The sequence below is a fragment of the Pan paniscus genome, chromosome 1 (assembly GCF_029289425.2).
Source record: "Pan paniscus chromosome 1, NHGRI_mPanPan1-v2.0_pri, whole genome shotgun sequence".
Lineage (NCBI taxonomy): Eukaryota > Metazoa > Chordata > Mammalia > Primates > Hominidae > Pan > Pan paniscus.
The window spans coordinates 112,151,382-112,166,716 of NC_073249.2; the positions used below are offsets into that span (position 1 = coordinate 112,151,382).

General features: G+C 43.1%; 1 pseudogene; it reads left to right on the top strand.

Moving 5' to 3' along the window:
• Positions 1-2,921: 2,921 nt before the first annotated feature.
• Positions 2,922-12,423, top strand: LOC100990869 (3 beta-hydroxysteroid dehydrogenase/Delta 5-->4-isomerase type 1-like; annotated as a pseudogene).
• Positions 12,424-15,335: the final 2,912 nt, after the last annotated feature.

The window sequence follows — 15,335 nt, forward strand, 5'->3', positions numbered from 1 at the left end:
TTAACCCATAATTATCATATTGAGAAATTCTTTGCAAAATCTGATACCAATAGGTGGTGACTCAGATGGGCATCACTTGACATAGCATGCTGACCTTCCCCGAGCATCATGTGGACAATTCAGTTGTCTCAGTATTACTTGTTTAAAAGACTATCCTTTTGCTCCAATGAATTACTTTTGTGAAAATCAATTGACCCTATGATTTTGGCCGTTAACTAACACATAAGCAATAATTTCCTCAAAATGGATTATAGGCCTAAATTTAAAGGCCAAATTATACACCTCTTAGGAGAAAACATAGATTAACATACTCATGAACTTGAGTTCGACAAAATCCCGATGTTTCCTGGTAGAAGAAAAAAGTTGAAATATTGAGTCATGATCAAAACTAAAACTGTTTGCATTTTAAAAGACATCAATAAGATAATGGAAATATAATCCAGAGACTGAGAAAAAAATTTCAAGTCATACATTTGATAAAAGATTTGTATCCAAAATATAAAATACACTGACAACTAAATAGCAAAAAGATAAATAAACCAATTTTAAGTTGGGCAAAATATTTGAATAGCCATTGCACCAAAAGGTGTAGGAATAGCTAATAAAGCACATGAAAAGATGGTCAGTATCATCAGTCAGCAGGGAAATGCAAATCAAAACTACAATGAGACACCACTTCTTACCCACTAGAATGCTATGATAAAAATGAAGGACAATAACAATTGAGGAAGTGAAATAACAATGATGTGGAAAAATTGAAATACTCATGCATTGTTGATGGGACATGCAGCCATGTTGGAAAGCAGTTTGGCAGTTTCTTAAAATGTTGAAGATACATTTACCGTATTACCTAGCACTTTCATTCCTTGTTGTCTACTCCAAAGGAAAAAAACCTATTTCCACACAACACATGAATGTGAATATTAGTAGCAGCTTTATCCATAATAGTCCATAAAGTAGCAACACATCAAATATCTATCAGCTGATGAAAGAATAAACAAATGGGAGTGATCCATACAATTTAATAGAATTTAGCACCTAAAAAAATAAAATATTGATACGTGCTACAACACAGGTGAACCACAAAAGCACATTAATCTAAGTGAAAGAAGACAGATACAAAAAACCACATGTTGTATGACTCTATTTTTATGATATCCAGAAAAGACAAATCTGTAGTGTCAGTAAGTCAATTAGGGGTTGTCTGGAGCTGGGGAGTGGGAATAAGGGGTGGTATTGATGAGCATGAGGGATTTCTTAGGAATTATAGAAATGTTCCAAAACAAGATTGTGATGATGGTCAAACAAGTCTAAAATTTTACTAAAAATAATTAAACTGTACACTTAAAACAGGTGAATGTTATGATATGTCAATTATACCTCAGTAAAGCTGTTTAAAAACAAAAGAATGTTAGCAGTGTGGCCTTATTGACCCCTAATCAGTCTTGCTCTTTGTTTTATTTCTTGCTTTCTTTAGTGCTTACATGTATTAGTTTCACTCAGAGACTCCAAGAGACACTGGCTGAAATCTACCAGCCTCCAGAACTCTCAACAGCTAAGGAAATGAGTGACCCTCTCCTGAAGGCGATGGGGATTGTTAAGGTGCACTCCAGCATCTGTTATAGCACGTAAAGGCACATGATGCACCTGAGTGGTTTCAGGTAGTGCTCCACATGTCTCAGCAAGATCCAGGGCCTGCAGCTAGTTCTCTTAGCTTCAGAGAACAAGCTGCTGCATCCTGGGTCACAGGGCTAACCTTTCCTAGGCAAGTGCATTTGAAGCATTGATATTCAGATCCCAACTAGAAGATGAATGTCTACAACATGGGAGGAGGGCAAGACCTAGAGTGGGGTTTCAAACCAAACCATTTCTGGAGTATTACTTCCAACAATTGCAGAAAGCATTCTTGTTAAGTGCTTATGGCATGTTCACCAACATAGACCATATGCTGCACCATAAAACAAGTCTCAATATATATCCAAAGATCAAAATCATACAGAGTATATGCTCTGGCCACAATAGTATTTGATTATAAAGGCATAACAATAAGATATCTAGAAAATCCCCAACTTTTAGAAAACAAGCAGCATGCTTCTGATTAACACTTGGGTCAAAGAAGAAATCACAAGAAAATATTTTAAACATCATTAACTGAATGATGATAACCCAGCATTAAAATGTTGGATACAGCTAACATAGTGTTTAGAGAGAAATTTACAACTTTAATTGTCTATACTGGAAATGAGCAAAGGAGTAAAGTTAATTATCTATGATTTTATCATAAGAATCCTGAAAAAGAAGAGTGAAATAAACCCAAAGTCAATAAATGTAAGTCAATTAAAAAATAATGAAAATCATGAAATAGAAAAATGAACAAACAATAGAGACAACCAATGGTCAATTTTTCTATACTCCATGCACAATACCTATGAGGTGGATTGAGGGAAGGGCAGAGAGATAACAGAGAACAGGCAGAAAAATCTTTCTGGAGTGAAAGAAATGATCTATATCTTCTTTTGGGTGGTACTTAAATGGGCATATATGACTGTCAAGGTTCACTGACACTGAACACTGGAGATCTGGGCATTGATTTATTTATAAATTACATCTCGATTTTTTAAAATAGAGGAAAGTGTCTTGGGGAGCTTACGATGGAGATATGTGGGCAGTTCTGGGGCATAGGCTTCAAAAGCACTTACAGCATCTCCAGGAATTTGCTGAGAATTGTTTTGCAGGCAAAAATATAAGATAAGTTCAAACATCTATGATAAAAGTCATTGTGGCATACAACTAAAAATCCCTATTCTTGTGGTACAGGTCATATCATTAAGTGGTTATCACTAGATAGCTTTCCTTCAATGATGTTCTTCATCTAGGAACACAGAAGTCTCCAGGGGAAAATGGCGATTGAAGTTTTGGATATATTGAGCTCGAAAGAAAGTCACCTCCATAAAACTTAGTGATTGGAGCTGTCACCCTTGCAAATTTCTAAACTCTGCAAGATAGCAGCAACATTTCAAATGATACTCTGACAGAGGAGATAATGGGCTAACGTAGATTTCCCTCCAGATGTATTTATTGCACAAGGACAAAATTCACATTTCACTGGGAGATTTCTCCCACTCTAGTTTAAGATCACAGGTTGCAGATCCCAGACAGCTGGTATCAACTGGCCAGTATCATGTTAAGACTAAACCCAAGACTCTATCACACTGCAGCCTTAAGATTGGATTTCTCCTACTGTTCCTGGGAAGAACTAGATATAACCTAAAGGTCACTATTCTCCTGAGATAAGGGATCCTGCAGGAGGAGACAGCAATGAGTATGTGGCCAGAGTACAAATTGATACGAGCTGGGCCAGAAGCCACAGTGCATAAAGCTTCAGACCTGCCACAGGGGATGAGGTGACCAGCACCCTGATTACTCGGTCCACCTTTTAACAATCTAACAAATGGCTAGAGCTTTTTCATTTTTTTTTTCAACTACCACTGGCAGTGGTGGGGACACAGAATTTTTGCAAAAAAAGAGGGTGGAGGAAAATAAGGGATCTGTGTGAGTATATAACCATTTGACCAGTCTTCTTAGCCCTCTCCTGGGTCACCTTAGAATCAGATCTGTTCCCCAGCATCTTCTGCTCCCTGGCGAGGGTTTCCTGCTACTTTGGATTAGCCATGATGGGCTGGAACTTCCTTGTGACAGGAGCAGGAATGTTTCTGGATCAGAGAATCATCCATCTCTTGGTGAAGGAGAAGGAGCTGAAGGAGATCAGGGCCTTGGAAAAGGCCTTCAGACCGGAATTGAGGAAGGAATTTTCCAGTAAGTAAACTTGAGTTATAGGTGTTTGGCTCCATCTTAAACCCTCCATGCATGTTGGGAGGTGGAACTTGTCTAGCAAGTTATGGAAAGTTGTAGTCAAATCAAAGCCAATACCACATCCACAGTAATCAAAAAAGAAATATTAAATAGTATAAAATGGCATAGTGGGAAAGATACTGGATGGGATGTCTGGAGACTGGATTCTGGCCCTGACACAGAACTTGAGAGGTAGCCACCTCAGCCTCCATGCATTTTTTCTTCTCATCTAAAAAATCCCACATCAATTCTCTTTCTTGTCTACAACTCATTTATGTTCTGAAGCTTTTTGTCTTGCCAATTGCTGTGCAACATTCACAGAAAACACTATTTATCTGGAGACCTCACCAGTGAGTCCCTGTCTCTCTAGACTGCCCCGGGCTTTGTTTCGTTTTGTAGCATCCTTAGCATCTTTAGTGAAGGTAAAATAAAAGGAAATGGAAAAAAAAAAGATGAGTGTGTCAGTGTGTGTGTGCATTTGTGTGTGACAGAGAGAAATGAGGGGAGAGATAATCACAAAGAGAGAATGAGAAAGACAGAGTGAGAGAGAGAGAGAGAGCATCAGTGAGAGGGAGAGAGTGCGCACTAGTGCACAGCACAGAGCAGAGACAGAGTAAGAGGCAGTATGAGGCCAGACATGCCTCATTTAGATTTCACATATATGACTTTTTTTTAACCATTTGTCTGTTATCACCACAATAAGTTGACTGCAGAATTTGAATAGACTCCTTGTATGAATAGACCCATGAGGGAGTTAGAAGAGGGGTCACAGGCCAGGTGTGGTGGCTCATGCCTCTAATCCCAGCATTTTGGGAAGCCAAGGCGGGCAGATCACGAGGTCAGACGTTTGAGACCAGCCTGGCCAACATAGTGAAACCCCGTCTCTACTAAAAATACAAAAATTAGCCAGGCATGGTGGCGTGCCCCTATAATCCCAGCTACTCAGGAGGCTGAGGCAGGAGAATCACTTGAACCCAGGAAGTGGAGGTTGCAGTGAGCTGAGATCATGCCACTGCACTCCAGCCTGTATGACAGAGCAAGACTCCATCTCAAAAAAAAAAAAAAAAAAAAGAAGAGGGGTAACATCCAACTGAACTATGAACCCATCAAGGTGCAGAAACAGAGTGACTTGCCAAGAACATCTGATTAATGTGTAGCACAGCTCAGACCAGAGCTTCATCCAGAGGCTTCATCACTTGACCCTTGAGCTGATGCTTGGCAAGGTGGGTCTTCAGTCTCTTCCTTTGCCTCCATGTGTGTCCCAAACCAATTCCCTGTCATCTTCCCCAACCCAAATGATTGGGGGGACTGTGTGTCTACATGTGGGCTCTGGCTGCCCAGAGGGTCCTGCCCTGTGCACAGAGAAGCCCCCCATTGACAGCACTCCGGGACCACACCCAACAATCTACTCTTCCTTTCACTCTTCTCTGACCTCTTCAAATGTCAGATTTCCTCCACTCTCTGTTTTAATGGTGTCTTTGGTAAACAAATATTAATGCACGACCAATATTAAATGTTTGTAATCCTTGTGTCTCAGCAATATTTGCAATCTAACATCTGATATCAGGAAAAAAGCAATGCTCAGCCTAGAGGAACAGTTCCGCTATGGTGAAAATGCAGGGGGCATAATGGATGGGCAGGGCCTGTATGAAGATAAAAACAGAGAATCCTTTCAGTGTTCTTTCTGTGCCAGGCACTGTGCTAAAGGTTTTGCATGTGCTGACTCATTTACTTCCCATAACAACCCTATGAGATTGGTAATATTATTAGTCTTATTTCTTACAGATGACGAGACAGAGAGGTTAATCAACTTGTCCAAGGTACCACAGTTAGATTATGGCAAAGCTGGATTTGAACCCAGACAGTGTAGTGCAGCTTCTGTGCTCTTAAGCTGTAGTTGTCTAGCAGCTTCTCTAGACCTCCCTCTAGCTCAAGTCATGCCATAAAAGCAACTGCATTTAGTCTACATAAAACACTTGCCAAGTCCACAGTGCCTTGGAGAAGGAGGGAGCTATGGCTTCATCAACAAAAGTCCCCTTTCTTGGTCCCTCTAGATCCCTGAAAACTCATTGGGGGAAGAGTCCTTTTCTCTCTGCTTTGGAGTTCTTCTGCTTTGACATAGCAATTCCTTTGAGCCAGTCTGTCTGAAGTTGGCAGCAAAGAAGAAGCAGAGGAAGGGAGTAGGAAGGGCAGAGGTGGAAAAACAACCAGAGAAAATTCCACTCTCAGGCTGTTAGCCACCTCCTCCCCAACAGCCTCTTTCCTACCTCCCCCCACTGCAGGACCTTCTTAGAGTTGCCTGACAAAGGGAAGGGTCTGGAAGTAGACAAAACATGGCAGAGGCATCAGGAGAGCAAACGGTCCTGCTTGTACCCCGAGAAGGAATTTCTCCAGCCTTGAATTTTTCACTCTGAATTTTACTCTCACTGTTCTTTAGCCTTTGTTGCCAGTTTCAGTTAAACTGGCTTATTCTTACCCTTTCTCAGAAAAGCTGATTCTAAACAGCCAGTCCTGCACCTGGGGTACAGGGTACAAAAATGGCAGGTGGGATGGGCAGGTTTGAGCCTTCACTAGAAGCCTGGCCTTAGATCTCTCCTTAACCTCTTAGCCTCAGTTTCCTCACCAATAAAGTGGGACTCAGAATACCTACCTCTTGAGATAGAGATACAAGGAAATAAGCAAGCTGTGAGCCGTATGCAAATTATAAAGCACAAATGAGAGTAGAGTATTTATCCGAGCTCCATGTAGCATGGTGCTCATTTTGTGGGTTAATTCCAGGTGATAACTTTACTGGCAGCATAACTACCTGTGGATTTCAGAGAAGCCTGAAGACATTGATGTTGTAACCACTGCCCCTGGCTAGACAGTTGGAATGTCAGTTCATCGGTGGCTAACTCATTGTCAGCATCGCTGTCTGCTTTTGATGCTATTTTAATAAGAGTTTTCAACGAAATTCATCATTTCAATGAAATTCATTCATTCATAATTCATTATTTCATCATTTTATGTACAATTCCTGAGTCATGGCTCCACTCTCCTCCCAGTTGCCCAAGCAGGAAACTGTAGGGGTGATTTTATCTTCTCCTTTTCCTCTCAGCCCAGCTCCAATAGGTACCAGGACCTTCAAGGTAAGGTCTGAAATTCAAACCTGGTGTATCTCTCCCCTCCTCTGCTTCCACTGTTCGACCCTGGTTCCAGTCCTCATCTAAATGTTGGCACAGACATTCCGATTAATCTCTTGATCACCTGGCTTTCTCATTTCCCCTATACCAGTCCGTTTTATATCCTCAAGCCAAGGTTAACTTCCTGCATCACAACTCTGCTTCTGTTTCCCTTTTACGGTTTTTTTTTCTTTCTTTCTTTCTTTTTTTTCTTGAAACAGCGTTTTGCTCTGCTACCCAGGCTGGAGTGCAGAGACATAATCTTGGCTCACTGCTACCTTCACCTCCTGGGCTCCATCCATCCTCCTGCCTCAGCCTCGCAAGTAGCTGAGACTATAGGCACTATAGCCTGGGTAATTTTTATATTTTTAGTAGAGACAGGGTTTCACCACGGTGTCCAGACTGGTTTCAACTTCCTGGGCTCAAGTGATCCACCCACCTCAACCTCCGAAGTGCTGGCTGGAATTACAGGGGTGAGCCACCATGGCCAGTCTGTTTTTGTACTTCTTTTAAACATAAATAATAGGTTTTATTTGACATGATGCTAGAGACCCAAAATCATTATTCCTGGTTACATATAGAATTAAATTAAAATATTTTCCTCTTATACCTAACTCTCCACAATCACCCTACTCCCCTTAAGAAATTTGGTGAGATTCCCATGGCTCTAGCAATGCTTACATTCTAAGCACACCTGACAACTCACTGTTCAGATTACTTTCCTGGAGTGAGGTGAGGTACAAACAAATATTTGTTCTTTCCCAATCAACCACAACACATGCTGATTTCTCTGTCTTTGTTTACTTGTTCCTTTTATGGAATGTACACCCTCCACTCTAACACCCCCACTCTAACATCCTTGAGCACTTATGAAACATCACCTTTATCAGAAAACTTCCTAGCCAGATCCAGAAATCATTGCAATGACCTGACCCATGTTCATGCAAAGCTCCAAAACAAGACCAAGCTAACAGTGTTGGAAGGAGACATTCTGATTGAGTCATGCCTTAAAAGAGCCTGCCAGGACGTCTTGGTCGTCATCCACACTGCCTCTATCATTGACGTCTTCGGTGTCACTCACAGACAGTCTATCATGAAAGCCAATGTGAAAGGTACAGTATCCTGGGGAGGAGATGGAGCAATGTGGGAAAATGAGAATCAGAAAGAAGGACAGGATGGAAAGAGAAGTTTCTCCACTGAACACCTGCTGTACTCTGGGCCAAGTGTCTTTGCTGATCACTACCAACTAGGGAGTTCAAGACTGCTAACTTTAGTTTTTTAGATGATAAAACTAGGGCTAAGAGATGACAAGTAACTTGTCCTAGGTTCCCCAGGTAAGTAAGTAAGTAGGTGAGTTAGGCTTTAAATTAACTCCTGTGTGACTCCAAAGGCTGTGGATGCTCTTTCTACTGTGGCTCCAATAAAAGGTAAACTAAACTCCAACTTCAGACTCTTGATGTCAAGCCACCGCTTGCCTCCCAGCGCAAAAATCATACCTTCCAGATGTCACCATAGTCATCATTTTGAACCTTGTGTGCAGGCTGATGAGAACATTCAGAGCCCTCCTGCCCACCTCAAAGAAGAAGTCCTCTTGAGAGAACTAGCAAAGCTGGTTCACAGAGGTCTGTCAGGACAGAATTATCCAGCACATGCCTTCCCACAATATTTTCTTAACCATAAGATTTTCCCCGTATCCAGAATACAATCTCTTCAGCTCACCACTGGGCCTACTATTACAGAGCCATTTCTTGCCAGGTGCCCAAAGTGCAGCCTCATTCGATCCTCATCCCTTAAATATTGGGTGGTTTTTGCAAATTGTGGCTTTCCAACCTACTTTAAATTCAGACACATTGGCTTAAGGAATCTTGTCATATAGTCTCACCCTCTGATTCCCAGAGCCCAGTCTCTTCAGGACCATAGCACCCCACTGCTGGCCTGGCCCTCCACATTCAGTCTACTCTGATGCCTTTTCTAATGCAACTAATTGCTTTTGGGTCTCCAGCACCATCTAAAAGAAAAAAAAAAAAACCTTTTCAGTTTCTACTTACCCATAACCTGTAAGTACCCCTACAGTGCAAGGAGTATGCTAAGAAAACTAGTTTTTCATTTTAATTCTTACTCTCTACAGCTCCCAGCAACAGGGGATGTGAAATGACAGGGGAAGTGTTAGAGGCATCTGTTTCCTAAAACCATTATCACTGGCAGGCTTAGAGAATACTTCACAACGTTGGTCATTTACCCCTTGAAGGTAAACTAACTCCATATTTTCTCTGCCACTAGATTAATTTTTGAAGATGATACTGTCTCTCCAGAAACTCAAATTGCACAGAGACTTTAAAAGGAGCCAAGAGTACAAAAATAAGCAAATAAAAATGATCCTTTGCCCATGATTTTTCTTCCTTCTTCAAGGGAAGATGCTCTGGATACCTCCATGAGCTTTGCTTTCACACAGCTCAGGGGAGGCTGCAAGGTCCTCCCCATGCAGGTGTTACCAGCAGAGGGCACACTCCCTCCCCAGTCCTCCACCAGGCTCCACAGGAAACACCAGTGCAGGGTTTGGAATACTAAGTAGAAGGAAGGTTTATTTATTACCACCACCCCCCCTTTACATAACTGGGTAAACAGGGTCACAACCAGAGTTGGAAGCAGCTTGCCTGGAGAACACACAATCAGGAAAAGTGTGTGGGTATCCAGAATCTCCCCAAACACACTATTTGCTCAGTGACTTCAGGGATTTGGTTTTGCTAGTCAAAGTTTTATTAGTCTTCAATAAAATGAGAAAAAGTTTTATTAGTCCTCAACAAAATGAGAAAAATACCAGCAATTGCATGTATATATTTAAGAGCATATATTGCCTTAACATACAACTGTGAATGTGTGTGCGTGATGTGAATTCTTCCACTGCCCTTTTGTGCCTAAGGACTGGGACTGTCCATATTCTCAGAGTGTAGCATCCTGATTTTTTAGATTTTAAATAATCTGTCTTTAATGGTATCAATGAAAAATCATAATTTTCCAATATTCTTACTTGCCAAAATATAAAGTGATAACCCTAGGTTCTTTTCCAAAATTAAAGTATACACGTACACACACACACACACACACACACACGTCCACAAAACCCAAAAGTCTAGAAATTCTCCTCTCTAGAGCCCAAATGTTCATTTATTTTTATTTTTATGTTTTTCCTATGGCTGCAGCATGGCCCAATCTCTGTCAGAGCCACAGAAGAATACAACACTCAGTTGTAACCCAAGTGTGTTACAACCACTGCACTTGGGAGTGAGGAGTGGGGCACATGGATCTGTGCACGTGGTTGCGGCCCCATAGGGATATTTCCTGACACTGACAGCATACTCTTCGTGGGCAGGTACCCAACTTCTGTTGGGAACCTGTGTCCAAGCTAGTATGCCAGGCTTCATCCACACCAGCATCATAGAAGTATCCAGGCCCAACTCCTGCAATGAGATCATCCAGAATGCCCACGAATAAGAGCCTTTGGAAAACATATGGCCTGCTCCATACCCATAGAGCAAAAAGCTTGCTGAGGAGGCCGTGCTGGCAGCTAATGGGTGAACACTGAAAAATAGCGGTATCTTGTACATTTGTGCCTTAAGACTCATGTATATCTATAAGGAAGGAAGCCCTATACTTTCTGCCACTACAAATGAGGCCCCATTACAATGGGATCCTGTCAAGTGTCAGCAAGTTATCCACATCAACACAGTCTATGTTGGCAATGTGGCCTGGGCCCACATTCTGGTCTTGTGGTCCCTGCAGGACCCCAAGAAGGCCCTAAGCATCCGAGGACAGTTCTACTATATCTCAGATGACACGTCTTACCAAAGCTATGACAACCTTAGTTACACCCTGAGCAAAGAATTTGGCCTCTGCCTTGATTCCAGATGGAGCCTTCCTTTAGCCCTGATATGCTGGATTGGCTTCCTGCTGGAAATAGTGAGATTCCTGCTCAGGCCAATTTATACCTGTCAACTCCCCTTCAATCGCTACAGGAGATATCATCAAGCTTCATCCTCCTGGCTTCATACAGAAGGTGACAAGGGCACAAGCCCAGGTCCTGCTGCCTCCCTTTCACACAATGGCCAACTTATTGTCTTCCTCGTGTCATCAAAACCTGCGCAGTCACTGGCCCAACCAGAAGCTTTCTGTGCTAACCATATACCAAAGGACAGACAATGTGATTTGCCGTTACCAAATATCAGTGGCTAATTCTGAACAATTTGGGATCTCTTTTAACTTGAGGGTCTCTTTTGACTACTAGAGCTCCATTTCCCCTCTTAAATGAAAAAGTATTTCTTTTTTTTTTAAATCTCCTATTTCTTCGCACAGTTCAATGAAAAGAGCAATAAATGCTTTAATGCTTAACTGGAGGGAGGTGTGGTTTCTATTAATACATACTTTCCTCCTTTCCCTTCATTTCAAGGTATCACCATCTCCAGTTTAGAAGAGTACCATGAAACCAGGGTTTGAGGGGTGGGCAGAGTAGTGGGAGGGTCAGGAAGGGCGGATGAAGACTGAATAAGCTCTAGTATGTTTCGGGCAACTACAACATGACCTACATATGACATATATTACCTTATTTAATATTCATCAGAAACCTCTGATGTGAGATGACTATTTCCATTTTATCAGGGGGGAAACTTGTTCACGGTCATACCAACTGATTAGTGACTAGACCTGCTACCAGGGAGTCAGCCTTGAAAGTCCTTATCTTTCCACTGAAACACTCAGCCTGAATTTGTCTTGTCAGTGGTACAGCAGAGCACTGGAGCATGGGGTGCCATTCCTTGAGAGAGCCCCAACTCCCATGGGTTACCTCCTTCTTGCCCAATTCCATGCAGGAAACTCTCTAGAACCCAAGAGAATCCCTGAGGGGCACCTGAAAAGGTTTGCATGCCTTACCAAACCGCCCTGAGCAGGGGAGAGAGAAGGAAAAATGCATTTAGCCTCCACCAGCTTCAGTGCCAATTTCCTTGAAGGTCTGTAGAACACACCTCCCATAGCTATATGTGTGCTGGTCATTCTGGTTATTCATAACCCTGCATTTCAACCTTTCAAATCACGCAATGAAGCCATACCATAGGTTCCTGGGCAAGTAAAGAGAACAAGGGTGAGCTTCCCAGAAAATTTATCTCCTACTCAGCTCAAAAAGTAGAAGTCTACTATCCCACATCCCCAGATATAACTGCCTCTCCCTCCTTTTTTATCCATCTTTCCATTAAATCATATCCTTTCTTCCTTTATTCTTCCAACTCCTTAGCTTCTCCTTCCCTACATCTCCCCTTTTATCACTGGCCCTCACATTCTTCTCAATTTCCCTGAGGAGAGGAGGCCAATAAAGACAAGTTTGGGGACTTCAGTGATGACATAGTCATTAATCAACCAAAGAAGCAACGGTCAAAAGAAACACTTTCAGGGGGATTAGGGACACGGTTGAACTGAAGCGGGTGAGGAGGTTGCTGTGGGTCCAGAGTGTGGGAAGGGAAGCTGTCTCCCTCTGGACCTGGGTATATCACAGCCATGATGAGGGTCACACTCAACATCAAGATGGCTTCTTTCTTACACAGAAAATTTACAGATGATTAACCTCAAAGCACCAAGGGACAGGTGATCAGCACCAGCATCAGGGTGGAATGGCCCTAGGCAGTGGGGTAAAGTGAAAAATGGAACACCCCTCTTGCCCCATCCACTGAACAAAATGCAAGAGCCAGCACCTCTCCAACTCTTGTAAGGCATGCCCACCATCCATATGTTTATGACAAATAGCATGGGAAGGATAGGAGGGTGGTGGAATCTGGGACAAGAGCCTTTCCCCCTGGTTTTTCAGCCTAGTGAAACCCCACTCCTATTGACCAGTGAGGGCAATGTTCACAGAGAAGTGATGGGAAAGATTATACCTCCAATGGGCAGTGAGGGGTGATCACAGAAAGAGAGGAAGAAATTGGATGGGCCAGCAGTCTCAACTGGACAAGCACAAAGGCCTCGGAGTGTTGCGGCCAACAAAATGTGCCATCCCTTCTTACAACTGAGGGTGCCAGGCAGGCAGAGCTCCTGCACCAAGCAAGCCTCGCTGAACCTCACGCCATGCACCACATGGAGGCAGCAAGTCTCGGAGGGAAGAGCAAGGAAGCCTGACCCAGTGGGGATTTTTGGGTCCCTTTCCTCCATCTAGGTGGCTCTGCAGGGTACCTGGCAAGGGAATGAATAAAAACACAGGCAAGTTCTCAGCCACCGGCTTAAGGGCTAGGTGTATATGAGTACAGAGAATGGAGCTGAGCTGGTCACTGGGAAAAGCCACAGGAACCAGTGGGACTTAAATGAGGCCTTGAATTCCTGGGTCCAGACAGGGGGCACAGCATGGGCAGTGGTGCAGAGGAAGACGAGGGGCATAAGGAGGCCCCCCGTCTGCTGGGAAGCATGTATGGAGGGCAGATGAGGAGCTCAGGTACTTGACAAAAGTTTCCACCACCTGAGAGCCAGGCTCTGAGGGCCAGGATGGGGCTGGGAACCCGTGATGGCCTGCTGAGAACTGGCAGGAAAGTAGCCAGAGGCCAACTTTTATGTGAAATCTCTTGATTTCTAAATATTAGCAACTAACTCTAAATTTTAAAAAACAGCTCAAAGACCTGCTCCAAGAGAGGAATGCGTGGGCTAGTATTCAAAATGTATGTGTAATATTTTATTTCTTAAAAAGTAGGTGGTGAGATGTCAGCAGCAAATCTGTTCATTCTTGGTGAAAAGTCCCAAATATACATTATTATATCGTATTGTCACCTTTTCTGTATATTTAACATAGGTTATAATTTTTTAATAAATTAAATTTGGTGGGGAAAAAACATGCAAACTAACAAAACACATTCACAGGCTGGACCCAGGATTAAGAGCTCTGATTTTCCATTTCTGCTCCCAATCTAGTGGTCCAGTGGGGGAGATAAAATACAAGACATGTTAGGTGCTGTGCATAGTAAATATGCAGAGTGCCATAGAAAGGAAAATGCTTCTGAAGGATCCATTCCCACAGGGGACTCATGGGGTCCTTGCATTTTGGCTGGATATCAAAAGATGGGTAGGATTTCAACAGACAGGAATGTGAGTGAAATTATTCCAGGCAGAGACAATGCAGTCTGCAAAGACCCAGGTGAGAAAGGGGTCCATTTTAAGCAGCAATGAGACCAGACCAGAAAGCCCAAGGCCAGGGGGAGACATGGAAGATACACCTGAAAAAAATGATGGGCACAGGCAGGATCACCTGGGGTCATCCCTGGAGACACCCTGCCTGCTTCCTTCATTGCCCTCAGAGTAGGAATTCTGTGCCCCACCCCCCCTTAAAGAAGACTTGACATTCAATTACTTCACATATAACATGGCTCATCTTCTCTCAAAAATTGGACTCTACAGGAAAAGAATATCTCCTTTAGCAATGAATATTGATGGTGATGCTAAAAGCTGGGACATCATTCACTCTGCAATGGGAATTGTTCAGCTGTCCCTGGAAGATTACCATGGCAGCATGTTGTAGGATGGACTGAAAGAGATGAAGAGGATACTTGAAGAATCTAGGTAAGAAATGAAGGCCTGATTTATGTGTTGGTAACAAAACAGACTACAGGGGCAACTGCGGCAGGCCTGAGACAGAATGGCCGCTAGTTTAGACAGGACTGGGTGTGGGCACAGAATTCCCAAGCACACACTTTCTCAAGCCAGAAACCTGGATGGCAGCCCCCTACTCCGCCCACCTATCATTCAGCGCTACCAACTTTACCTCCACAACACCTCTTGAATGTGTCGTCTTCCTCCCTGGTAACATCATTCCTACTCGTACCCCCAACAGGCCTCCTTGTCTTGGAGAATCACCTGTGAAACCTATCCTCAGCAGTGTTGCCAGAGTTTTCTCCAAACTAGTCTCACCATGTCACTCCCTTCCTTAAAACCAACCAATAGGGGGAGCCCCAGGACTGTCAGGATGAGCCTGAGAGCCTTAGCATAACATAGAGGGCCTCTGAAGCCCTGGGCCCTGCCTGACACTCCAGACTAATTCTCACCAATCCCTGCCCTGTCCCCAGATTCTCCTACTTTGTGCCTCAACAATTTTCCAAACTCAGCGCTTCCTGCATGCAGCATGCTTTTATATCCACCCAGGCCGGTGCATGGTGTTCCTTCCGCTTAAAGGGTGCCCAGCTCTCCTGCCAGCACATCCTTCCCAGCTCCTTATTTACTATCCAATATGTCTCATTTTACAGCTTCTGTGTCTTGTGCATATCGAGTTGCACTCTCACTAATTTTTCATTTATATATCCTGTT